This window comes from Triticum urartu, chromosome 4 (genome assembly GCF_003073215.2).
Source record: "Triticum urartu cultivar G1812 chromosome 4, Tu2.1, whole genome shotgun sequence".
Taxonomy (NCBI): Eukaryota; Viridiplantae; Streptophyta; class Magnoliopsida; order Poales; family Poaceae; genus Triticum; species Triticum urartu.
In genome coordinates this window covers 490,624,968-490,639,100 of record NC_053025.1, presented here as the reverse complement: position 1 = coordinate 490,639,100, position 14,133 = coordinate 490,624,968, and positions in this window count along the sequence as shown.

Sequence of the window (14,133 nt, the reverse complement as noted above, 5' to 3'; positions counted from 1 at the left end):
CGCTCTATCACACATAAGCCTTATTATATCTTCCTCAAAATAGCCATTGTACCTACCTATTATGGCTTTCCATGGCCATTCTGAGATATATTGCCATGCAACTTCCACCTCTTCCATTTGATGACTTGAGCATTCATTGTCATATTGCTTTGCATGATCATATAGCTGACATAGTAGTTGTGTCTCAGCCACCATTCATCATTTTTCATACATGTTATGCTAGATCATTGCACATCCTGGTACATGCTAGAGGCATTCATATAGAGTCATACTTTGTCATAGGTATCGAGTTGTGATTTTTATTTCTTTTGAGTTATAAGTAAATACAAGTGTGATGATCATCATTATTTATTTTTAGAGAAGTGCCCCAGTGAGGAAAGGATGATGGAGACTATGATTCACCCACAAGTCGGGGTGAGACTCCGAACAATGAGAGAAAAAGAAAAAGAAAAGAAAGAAAAGAAAGAAAAAAAGAAAAAAACAAAGAGAGAAGGGGCATTGTTAGTATCCTTTACCACACTTGTGCCTCAAAGTAGCACCATGTTTTTCATATGGAGAGTCTCCTATGTTGTCACTTTCATACACTAGTGGGAATTTTTCATTACAGGATTAGATGCACACCCACTTAGTTTTCATATTGAACTTTCATACACTTATAGCTCTTAGTGCATTCGTTGCATGACAATCCCTACTCCTCACGTTGATATCAATTGATGGGTATCTCCATAGCCCGTTGGTTAGCCGCGTCGATGTGAGACTTTCTTACTTTTTTGTCTTCTCTATATTTACCCCTATCATCATACACTATTCCACCCATAGTGCTGTATCCATGGCTTGCGCTCATGTATTGCATGAGGGTTGAAAAAGCTGAAGCGCGTTAAAAAGTAAGAACCAATTGCTCGGCTTGTCATCGGGGTTGTGCATGATAAATACTTTGTGTTAAGAAGACAGAGCATGACAAGACTATATAATTTTGTAGGGATAGCTTTCTTTAGCGTTGATATTTTGAAAGACATGACTGTTTGTTGGGATGCCTGAGTATTGATATCTTTATGTCAAATTATAGACTATTGCTTTGAATCACTTATGTCTCAATATTCATGCCATAACTAGACATATGATCAAGTTTATGTTAGGTAGCATTCCACATCAAAAATTATCTTTTTTTATGATTTACCTACTCGAGGATGAGCAGGAATTAAGCTTGGGGATGCTGATACGTCTCCGTCGTATCTATAATTTTTTGATTGTTTCATGCCAATATTATACAACTTTTACATACTTTTGGCAACTTTTTATATGATTTATTGGACTAACCTATTGATCCAGTGCCCAGTGCCAGTCCCTCTTTTTTGCATGTTTTTTGTATCACAGAGTATCCATATCAACCGAAGTGCAAATGCAATAAAATTTCACAGAGAATTATTTTGGATTATATGTGCTTTTTAGGAGGTGGAATCAACACAAACGGGGGCCCATAGAGCCCACAACCCACCAGGGCACGCCAGATACCCCTCGCACGCCTAGGTGTCTTGTTCCCTCCTCGAACGTCGGTTGGGACTTGAAACTAAAAGACTCGATTGCAAGATCTAAAGATATACCTTCAAGCACTCATCTCCCCGGCAACGGCGCCAGAAAAGAGCTTGATGTCTACTACACAACCTTCTTCTTGTAGACGTTGTTGGGCCTCCAAGTGCAGAGGTTTGTAGGACAGTAGCAAATTTCCCTCAAGTGGATGACCTAAGGTTTATCAATCCGTAGGAGGCGTAGGATGAAGATGGTCTCTCTCAAGTAACCCTGCAACCAAATAACAAAGAGTCTCTTGTGTCCCCAACACACCCAATACAATGGTAAATCGTATAGGTGCACTAGTTTGGCGAAGAGATGGTGATACAAGTGCAATATGGATAGTAGATAATGGTTTTTGTAATCTGAAAATATAAAAACAGCAAGGTAACGAATAATAAAAGTGAGCGTAAACGGTATTGCAATGTGTGAAAATAAGGCCTAGGGTTCCTACTTTCGCTAGTGTAAGTTCTCTCAACAATAATAACATAATTGGATCACATAACTATCCCTCAACATGCAACAAAGAGTCACTCCAAAGTCACTAATAGCGGAGAACGAACGAAGAGATTATGGTAGGGTACGAAACCACCTCAAAGTTATTCTTTCCAATCAATCCGTTGGGCTATTCCTATAAGTGTCACAAACAGCCCTAGAGTTCGTACTAGAATAACACCTTAAGACACACATCAACCAAAACCCTAATGTCACCTAGATACTCCAATGTCACCTCAAGTATCCGTGGGTATGATTATATGATATGCATCACACAATCTCAGATTCATCTATTCAACCAACACATAGAACCTCAAAGAGTGCCCCAAAGTTCTACCAGAGAATCACAACGAAAACGTGTGCCAACCCCTATGCATAGGTTCATGGGCGGAACCCGCAAGTTGATCACCAAAACATACATCAAGTGAATCACGTGATATCCCATTGTCACCATAGATATGCTTGGCAAGACATACATCAAGTGTTCTCAAATCTTTAAAGACTCAATCCGATAAGATTACTTCAAAGGGGAAACTCAATTCATTACAAGAGAGAAGAGGGGGAGGAGAAACATAAGATCCAACTATAATAGCAAAGCTCGCGATACATCAAGATCGTGCCAAATCAAGAACACGCGCGAGAGAGAGATCAAACACATAGCTACTGGTACATACCCTCAGCCCCGAGGGAGAACTACTCCCTCCTCATCATGGAGAGCACCGGGATGATGAAGATGGCCATCGGAGAGGGATTGCCCCCTCCGGCAGGGTGCCGGAACGGGTCTAGATTGGCTTTTGGTGGCTATGGAGGCTTCTGGCGGTGGAACTCCCGATCTAATCTCTGTTCTGGAAGTTTTACGATACGTAGGTATATATGGGTGAAAGGAGTACGTCGGTGGACCGAAGGAGGGGCCACGAGGCAGGGGGACGTGCCCCCTACCCTCGTGAGCATCTCCTTCATCTTCTGACGTAGGGTCCAAGTCTATCCGGTAGGTTTCCTTCCAAAAATAACTTCTCCAGTTCATTTCGTTCCGTTTCGACTCCGTTTGATATTCCTTTTCTTCGAAACACTGAAATAGGCATAAAACAGCAAATCTGGGTTGGGCCTCCGGTTAATAGGTTAGTCTCAAAAGTAATATAAAAGTGGATAATAAAGCCCAATATTGCCCAAAACAGTAGATAATATAGCATGGATTAATCAAAAATTATAGATACGTTGGAGACGTATCAAGCATCCCCAAGCTTAATTCATGCTTGTCCTCGAGTGGGTAAATGATAAAAAAGATAATTTTTGATGTGGAATGCTAGTTGGCATAATTTCAATGTAATTCTTCCTACTTGTGATATGAATATTCAGATCCGAAAGATTCAAGGCAAAAGTTCATTTTAACATAAAAATAATAATACTTCAAGCATACTAACTAAGCAATTATGTCTTCTCAAAATAACATGGCCAAAGAAAGTTCATCCCTACAAAATCATATAGTTTAGTCATGCTCCATTTTCGTCACACAAGAATGCTCTCATCATGCACAACCCCGATGACAAGCCAAGCAATTGTTTCATACTTTAATAATCTCAAACTTATAAACCTTCACGCAATACATGAGCGCGAGCCATGGATATAGCACTATGGGTGGAATAGAATATGATGATGGGGGTTATGTGGAGAAGACAAAAAAGGAGAAAGTCTCACATCAACGAGGCTAATCAATGGGCTATGGAGATGCCCATCGATTGATGTTAATGCGAGGAGTAGGGATTGCCATGCAATGGATGCACTAGAGCTATAAATGTATGAAAGCTCAACAAAAGAAACTAAGTGGGTGTGCATCCAACTTGCTTGCTCACGAAGACCTAGGGCACTTGAGGAGGCCCATTATTGGAATATACAAGCCAAGTTCTATAATGAAAGATTCACACTAGTATATGAAAATGACAAAACAAGAGATTCTCTATATGAAGAACATGGTGCTACTTTGAAGCACAAGTGTGGAAAAAGGATAGTAGCATTGCCCCTTTTTATTTTCTCCTTTTTTATTTTATTATATATATATATATATATTTTGGGCCTTTTTTTTCTTTGGCCTTTCTCTTTTTTTGGGACAATGCTCTATTGAATGATGATCATCACACTTCTATTTATTTACAACTCAATGATTACAACTCGATACTAGAATAAGATATGACTCTATATGAATGCCTCCGGCGGTGTACCGGGACAATGAATCAAGAGTGACATGTATGAAAGAATTATGAACGGTGGCTTTGCCACGAATACTATGTCAACTACATGATCATGCTAAGCAATATGACAATGATGAATGTGTCATGAAGAACGGGATGGTGGAAAGTTGCATGGCAATATATCTCGGAATGGCTATGGAAATGCCATAATAGGTAGGTATGGTGGCTGTTTTGAGGAAGATATAAGGAGGTTTATGTGTGAAAGAGCGTATCATATCACGAGGTTTGGATGCACCGGCGAAGTTTGCACCAACTCTCGATGTGAGAAAGGGCAATGCACGGTACCATAGAGGCTAGCAATGATGGAAGGGTGAGAGTGCATATAATCCATGGACTCAACATTAGTCATAAAGAACTCATATACTTATTGCAAAAATCTACAAGCCATCAAAAACCAAAGTACTACGCGCATGCTCCTAGGGGGATAGATTGGTAGGAAAAGACCATCGCTCGTCCCCGACTGCCACTCATAAGGAGGACAATCAAATAACACCTCATGTTTCAAATTTGTTACGTAACGTTTACCATACGTGCATGCTACGGGACTTGCAAACTTCAACACAAGTATTTCTCAAATTCACAACTACTCAACTAGCACAACTTTGATATCACTACCTCCATATCTCAAAACAATCATCAATCATCAAACTTCTCTTAGTATTCAACACACTCATAAGAATTCTTACAAATCTTTTATGCTTAGCATATTAGGATTTTAAGCAAATTACCATGCTATTTAAGACTCTCAAAATAATATAAGTGAAGCATGAGAGTTCATCTATTTCTTCAAAATAATACTACCACCATGCTCTAAAAGATATAAGTGAAGCACTAGAGCAAACAACAAACTACTCCGAAAGATATAAGTGAAGATCAATGAGTAGTCAAATAATTATGCAACTATGTGAAGACTCTCCCATTTAATTATTTCAGATCTTGGTATTTTATTAAAACAACAAGCAAAGCAAAATAAAATTACATTCTAAGAATGGCAAACATCATGTGAAGAAGCAAAAACTTAGGATCAACCGAAACTAACCGATAATTGTTGAAAAAGAAAGGTGGGATGCCAACCGGGCATCCCCAAGCTTAGAAGCTTGAGACTTCTTGAAATATTATCTTGGGGTGCCTTGGGCATCTCCAAGCTTGAGCTTTTGTGTCTCCTTAATTCCTCTCATATCACGGTCTCCCTAAATCTCAAAAGCTTCATCCACACAAAACTCAACAAGGACTCGTGAGATAAGTTAGTATAAACCATTGCAAAAACCTTATCATACTCTACTGTAGCAAACCACTAAAATTATTATTCAACATTGCATACTAAATTACTCTGCATATTTAATAGTCCTATCCTCAAATAGAATCACTAAAGAAGCAAACATATGCAAAAAATGCAAACATAACAGCAATCTGCCTAAACAGGACAGTCTGTAAAGAATGCAGCAACATCCATACTTCCCTAGCTCCAAAAATTATGAAAGAAAATTACCACTGTAGTAAATTTATCAGATCTTAATATGCAAAAGGTTTCAACATTTTATCACATTCTGAATTTTCTAGGGAATTATTGCAACATCGGTAAACTTTCTGTTTTTAAACAGCGACATGTATACTTGTAACATAGGCATAGTAAAGGCTATCAATGCCACTTTTATTGAAATAAAAGATGCAAAACATTGTTCTAAATAACAGAAAGCAAATCCTAACAAAATAAATTGATGCTCCAAGCAAAACACATATCATGTGGCGAATAAAAATATAGCTCCAAGTAAAGTTACCGATGGAAGTGGACGAAAGAGGGGATGCCTTCCAGGGCATCCCCAAGCTTAGGATCTTGGCTATCCTTGAATATTAACTTGGGGTGCCTTGGGCATCCCCAAGCTTAGGCTCTTGCCACTCCTTATTCCATAGTCCATCGAATCCTTACCCAAAAATTGAAAACTTCACAACACAAAACATAACAGAAAACTCGTAAGCTCCGTTAGCGAAAAAAAACACCACTTCAAGGTACTGTAATGAAATCATTCTTTATTTATATTGGTGTTAACCCTACTTTATTCCAACTTCTCTATGGTTTATAAACTATTTTACTAGCCATAGATTCATCAAAATAAGCAAACAACACACGAAAAACAGAATCTGTCAAAAACAGAACAGTCTGTAGTAATCTGGATCAAACGTATACTTCTGGAACTCATAAAATTCTCAAATAAATTGCTGTAGGGTGTTGCAATATGTTCATGATTTGCTTATGGTGGATTGCGAGAGTGACAGAAACTTAAACCCGAGTAGGTGGGTTATTGCGTATGGGAGTAAAGAGGACTTGATACTTAATGCTATGGTTGGGTTTCATGACCTTAATAATCTTTAGTAGTTGCAGATGCTTGCTAGAGTTCCAATCATAAGTGCATATGATCCAAGTAGAGAAATTATGTTAGCCCATGCCTCTCCCTCATATAAAATTGCAAGGATGATTACCAGTACTTGTTATCGATTACCTTGGGACAAATAACTTTCTTGTTGACACAAACCCTTTTACTAAACACCTAACTTTTGTTATCTTGCAAAGTTCTCGTACTTTTATTCTTGCAAAATAGTTCTAGCATCAAACCTACAAAATAGTTTCATACTTTTTTCCGGTAAAGCAAACGTCAACTGTGCGTAGAGTTGTATCGGTGGTCGATAGAACTTGAGGGGATATTTGTTCAGCCTTTAGCTCCTCGTTGGGTTCAATACTCTTATTTATCAAAGAATGCTATAAACGATCCCATATACTTGTAGGTTATCAGGCGGCAGCGGCGTGCAAGGAAGGTGGGGTGGGGAAGGTGGGTTGGGGCAGCGGTGACGTGCGGGGAAGGTGGGGTGGGGCGGAGGCGCACGGGTAAGGTGGGCTGGGGTGGGGCGGCGGCGGCGCACGGGGAAGGTGGGGTGGGGCGGCGGCGCCATGTGGGGAAGGTGGGGTGGATGGCGGCGGTGCGTGGGGAAGGTGGGGGTGAGGCGGCGGCGGTGCATGGGGAAGGTCGGGGTGAGGCGGCGGCGTTGGTTAGTGGTAGGGTGACACGTCTCCAATGTATCTATCATTTTTTATTGTTCCATGCTATTATATTATCTATCTTGGATGTTTTGACTCCTATGTGCATATGCACCCATTGTTTAAATACACATTTTGAAAAGTTCAAAATTCCGAACAAAAATCCTGCGGGTATATCCGAACATTCTATGTCCATGCACAAAGTTTCGGTGAAAAACAATGTTTTTTGTGGCTTGTGTAAAAAATATAAAGAAATGCAAAATGAATAGTTTTAATGAAGCATCAGAAATTGTCTTTTTTACACAAGCCACAGAATACCTCGTTTTTCATCAAAAACTTTGTGCACGCACTAGAATGTTCGGATATACACGTGGGATTTTTGTTCCGAATTTTTCAACTTTTCAAAATGTGTATTTAGACAATGGGTGCATATGCACCTAGGAGCCATTGCCAATTTTCGGTTTTATATGCATTTATATGCTATTTTATATGATTTTTGGGACTAACCTATTAACCTACAGCCCAGTGCCAGTTCCTGTTTTTTCCTTGTTTTTGAGTTTCGCAGGAAAGGAATATCAGACGGAGTCCAATTGACCTGAAACTTCACGATGATTTTTTATGGACCAAAAGAAGCCCCCGAAGCAAAAGAGTTGGGCCAGAAGAGTCCCGAGTCATCCACAAGGGTGTAGGGCGCCCCACCCCCTAGGGCATGCCCTTCGACCTTGTGGTTGGCTCGTGGACCCCCTGACTTGTTCTCGACGCCAAAAATTCCTATAAATATAGAAACCCCCAAAATAAATCTAGATCAGGAGTTCCGCCGCCATAAGCCTCTGTAGCCACCAAAACCAATCGAGGTCCTGTTCCGGCACCCTGTTGGAGGGGGAAATCATCACCGGTGGCCATCTTCATCATCCCGACGCTCTCCATGACGAGGAGGGAGTAGTTCACCCTCGGGGCTGAGGGTATGTACCAGTAGCTATGTGTTTGATCTCTCTCTCTCTCTCTCGTGTTCTTGATTTGGCACGATCTTGATGTACCGCGAGCTTTGCTTTTATAGTTGGATCTTATGATATTTCTTCCCCTCTACCTTCTTGTTTGGATTGAGTTTTCCCTTTGAAGTTATCTTATCGGATTGAGTCTTTAAGGATTTGACAACACTTGATGTATGTCTTGCATGTGCTTATCTGTGGTGACAACAAGATATTCACGTGATCTACTTGATGTATGTTTTGGTGATAAACTTGCGGGTTATGTGACCTTGTGAACTTATGCATAGGGGTTGGCACACGTTTCATCTTGACTCTCCAATAGAAACTTTGGGGCACTCTTTGAAGTTCTTTATGTTGGTTTGAATATATGAGTCTAAGATTGTGTGATGCATATCGTATAATCAAACCCGCGAATACTTGTGGTGACATTGGAGTATCTAGGTTACATTAGGGTTTTCGTTGATGTGTGTCTTAAGGTGTTATTTTAGTACGAACTCTAGGGTTGTTTGTGACACTTATAGGAATAGCCCAATAGATCGATCATAAAGAATAACTTTGAGGTGGTTTCGTACCCTACAATAATCTCTTCGTTTGTTCTCCGCTATTAGTGACTTTGGAGTGACTCTTTGTTGCATGTTGAGGGATTGTTATATGATCTATTTATGTTATCATTGTTGAGAGAAATTGCACTAGTGAAAGTATGAACCCTAGGCCTTATTTCCAAGCATTGAAATACCCTTTTCGCTCACTTTTGTTACTAGCTACCTTGCTGTTTTTATATTTTCAGATTACAAAAACCTATATCTACTATCCATATTGCACTTGTATCACCATCTCTTCGCCAAACTAGTGCGCCTATACAATTTACCATTGTATTGGGTGTGTTGCGGACACAAGATATTCTTTGTTATTTGGTTGCAGGGTTGTTTGAGAGAGACCATCTTCATCCTACGCCTCCCATGGATTGATAAACCTTAGGTCATCCACTTGAGGGAAATTTGAAGGAAATATGCCCTAGAGGCAATAATAAAGTTGTTATTTATATTTCCTTATATCATGATAAATGTTTATTATTCATTCTAGAATTGTATTAACCGGAAACTTAGTACATGCGTGAATACATAGACAAAACAGAGTGTCCCTAGTATGCCTCTACTTGACTAGCTCGTTAATCAAAGATGGTTAAGTTTCCTGACCATAGACATGTGTTGTCATTTGATGAACGGGATCACATCATTAGAGAATGATGTGATGGACAAGACCCATCCGTTAGCTTAGCATAATGATCATTTAGTTTTAGCACGTGGCGAACCGTGATTGGTCGGAACCGCCCCGGAAGGGCAAAAACACAAGGCGTGTGAAGTGAGCTGAGCAAAACCGCAATTGTTGAAAAAATAGGGGCAAATCAGTCGAGCGTGACCCAACTAGGGGCATGAATACAATTGTTCCTTAGTTTTATTGCTATTGCTTTCTTCATGTCTCGGGGCGTGTTCTGAACCCCCCCCCCCCACTCTCAGCTTCACAAACTCCACTTAAGAAACGAAGCCGAACACATTCGCTCCGAGAAGCTGAAATCGTGAAGCTCTCATGGGCCGTAGTGCATTTTTGTGGAGCGAGGAAACCCCAGCTTCGCAAATAAACAGAATTTGGAGTTCCCATGTATTTACAAGATTTTGCCATCGCCAAGGAAAACGATTGGCGCAACATACAGAACCGAGCCAGCCCTCCTCTCGAATCGTTCTCGCTCTGCTCCCTCGTTCACCCCAAACTCTCCCACCTTGAACCCTCACCGCTGCCGCCAGTCCCGCCGCCACACCCGATGCCCCCTGTCGCCGGCCGGATCCACTCTTCCGCGTACAGATCCAGCCATATCGGCCACTTTCCCGCCGGATCCCCTGCTCATTGGCGCTCGTACCGCCACCAGCTTGGAGCAGCGACCCCATTGGTAATGGTGAGCTCACCAGGACACCATTGACTCCGGAGCCAGGAGCAGCAGCCCGGAGGCCGAGCCCCCTCGCCCAAACCACAAGGTGAGCTCCAACAAAGATGGCCTACCTATGTCAGACCTGGTGTTCGTGTACTGTGCATGATAACTGAATTTTTCTGCAGTGTATTATGTGTACTGCTAAGATATAAGCAGTATGAACTAGTACATGTTAGGGTGAATTTGATTTGTGAGGTTTAGTACTGGTATGATATTAACAGTTTGAAGTATTATGTGTAGTGCTAAGATATTAGCAGTACTAAAGATGACTTTGTGCGTAACGAAGCGGCTGCATAAGGCCGTCCCCATCGGTGCTAGCTAATTAATCTGGCGATAGGATTCTATAATCATATGCTGCTAGCTATAGTTGGCCAGCTTACCATCTGTCTAGAGGTTTATCTTCCTGTTTCAGCCTCTGCATATATGAAAGAGGCTAGCCAGCTACTCCTTTTTGTTGAGAGGCCACTGCTACTTTTTGCATATGTAGACATTAGTTTATTCGTGAAGTGTAGTTCAAATATGACATGATTTTGGCTTTGCAAAAAACTTCAGTTTCCCTATTATGCTTGTATATGTGAGGACCAATGTGACATGCATTTTCATAGAGAAGTGTCAAGCATGACTGCTGAATGGAGCGTTGAAAACACTCAGATTGTCTGTGAGTTGTTCGCCGAGCAAGTGGATGCTGGAAATAGGCCAGGCAATTATTTGACCCCAAATGCATTTGATGAGGTGACAAGACAATTTAAGATGAGAACTGGGCTTGACTACACACATACGCAAATGAAAAACAAATGGGACAAGCTTAAATCTGATTTCACCTTGTTCAAGAAACTCAAGTTTCGGGAGACCGGAGCTGGATGGGACTATGTGAACAACACCGTGTCACAAGATGATGAGTGGTGGAAGAAGGCTAAAATTGTGAGTTCTTTGGCTGTTGTATCATGTATCTTAATTTAGCCATATCTCTTTATTTACTAATAATGTGTTTCACTTGTTGTATTACAGGATATTAAAAGTTGTGGCAAGTTCAAGAAGAAAGGACTTGCTAATGAAGAAAAGTTGCGGGTTATCTTTGGAGATATCACAACTGATGGTACTGACCATTGGAACCCCTCTTCTGGTATACCTCCCCCCTCTAGTGCGGCAGTGAAAGAATCCATCAACGTTGATGAGATCGAGGATCTTGATTTGGATGATACGGAAGAACAAGCATCTCAGGCAACACCTAGTTCATCTAGGGTGAGGCTTGGAATCATCATTCCAGAGAAGAACAAGAAACCCAAGACCGCACAAGTGATGTGTGAGAAAGTTATAAGGACTGGTGACATTGCCGAGGCTTCTCACTCATCATTTCAGTCTTTCCTAAAGCAAGATGAGGCAAACTGTGTCACCTCGGTCATGGATGAAGTCATTGCTTGTGGTGCAGCAGTTGATAGTGATGAGTTCTTCATGGCTAGCGAATTGTTTGTGAAGAGGGCGCAAAGGGAGATGTTTCTTTACATGCCTCTTGACTCTCGAAAGGGTTGGTTGCATAGGAAGTATGAGTTGAAGTATGGGAAGTAGTTACTTTACATTCCATCTATGTGTGATGGTCGATTATCCTTTGCTCTCAAAACCATTTGTGTCTTTTATGTTGAACCTACTTCTTAAAGTATGGGAACTACTTGATACTATTCCATCTATTTATGTACGCACTGGGGAACCATCTTTTATGTCTATGTTGTTCAGCCTAGTGTTTGCTATTTATGTATGCATTATTCTTATGTTGTCGATCCAATTGGTGCTAACTTGTGTTTCATATTTTGGTGATTGTTTATATGCAGATGTCATCGGATAGTGAAAGTGATGATGACACTCATTATGAAAGAAAGAAAATTATGGTTTTCCAATATCAACATGATATGGACATGCGTTGTTCAGGTGTGTCATCCATAGTTGGTAAGTATTGTAAAAGTTGGGTCATGAAGGCCGAGCCTAGGACATCTAGGTTGACTGGTTTTGAATGGTTGCAAGAGACTATTTGCACACCTGGAGAGACGTACACAATGTTGAGAATGAATGCACATGTGTTCTTTGATCTTCATGACAAGTTGGTGGCGGAGTACGGCCTCAAAGAAACATGCTTTATTACCACTTATGAGTCTCTTGCTATGTTCTTGTGGACCTTGGGGGGTTGTGAATCAAATAGAAGAACCCAAAACCGTTTTAAACATGGAGCGGATACAGTCCATCGTAAGTTCCATGAGGTTCTACATTGTGTGATCAAGATGTCATCTCACTACATTAGGCCTCAAGACCCAAATTTTCACATTGTGCATGATAGGATTAAGCGTGACAAAAGGGCTTATCCTCACCTCAAAGACTGCATTGGTGCAATAGATGGGACACATGTTAGGGCTTCTATTCCGGAGGGACCTTCAAAAGTAAGGTACATTGGAAGAACGGGTGCAACAACTCAAAATGTGATGGCAGTATGCGACTTTGATATGCATTTCACCTACGCTTCAATTGGACAAGCGGGTTCTATGCATGACACAAGTGTGCTATTCCATGCTATTGAAAATGACAGGGCCACATTCCCACATCCTCCCAAGGGTTAGTATTTCTTGTTGTTGCAACTTATGTAACATATCCTCCAACTCACAATCATGTTTGTTGTTACTTTCTGTAGGCAAGTATTACCTTGTAGACGCTGGTTATCCTAACAGAGATGGCTATCTAGCACCCTACAAAGGAGAACGATATCACGTCCCCGACTTCCAAAGAGGTGCGCCCCCAACTACTCCCGTGGAGAAGTTCAACCGGATCCACTCTTCCAAGCGCAATACCATAGAGAGAACCTTTGGTGTGTGGAAGATGAAATGGCAAATATTGCTCAAGATGCCAAACTACTCGATTGTAACACAAAAAATGATTATTGGGGCTACCATGACACTACACAACTACGTCCGCCTCCATGACAAAGAGGATCTCCACTTCCTTCGGTGTGAGAGGGATCCGGATTATGTTCCAACTATTCCTGATAGATACAAGAAGTATGCTATTCCTTCAAATGCATCGGATGCTTCAACAACAGCGGCAAGTGCTCCTAACATGGATTTGTTTAGGCATGAACTAGCTACCGCCATTGCTCTTAGTTGGTGAAGTAATCATGTTCGTGATTTTAGATGTGTGACCATATTGATTTGCAAACTTATATGCAAATGGAGCTTTTGTTGTATGACACATGAGAGAACTAGTTTTTCTACTAAATTATAACTTATGTTAGCTGAGAAAATTTGGGATCTTTCAAAAAAATACATGTTTGCTGTACATCTGTTGCTCCATGTACCCAAGAAATGCTCTCTGTACATGTTCCTATAAAGCCAAAATTGTTGGAAATAGCTACTGGAAAAAAAGTGTGCATGTTATAAGGCCATCCATCACCACGTGAGCAGCCCAGCATGTCTTGGTTTTCTCTTTCGGCCTCTAGACATCCAGCTGCTGAACTGGGTTGCTTCCAGCCAGCCCAAAGGGGCGCCCAGCAGGTTTTTTGCCTCCCAGTTGGGCTGCAGCGAGGGGAGAAGCTGCCAGAGCTCCCGAACGTTTTTTGATCGCTGCATGGAGTGAGAAGCTCGCCAGAGAAGTAGAAGCTGCAGATTTGGTGGAGTTGGGAGAGATTCAGAACATGCCCTTATACATATTCCTCTGACTATGAGATTATGCAACTCCCGAATACCAGAGGAACACTTTGTGTGCTATCAAACGTCACAACGTAACTGGGTGATTATAAAGATGCTCTACAGGTGTCTCCGATGGTGTTTGTTGAGTTGGCATAGA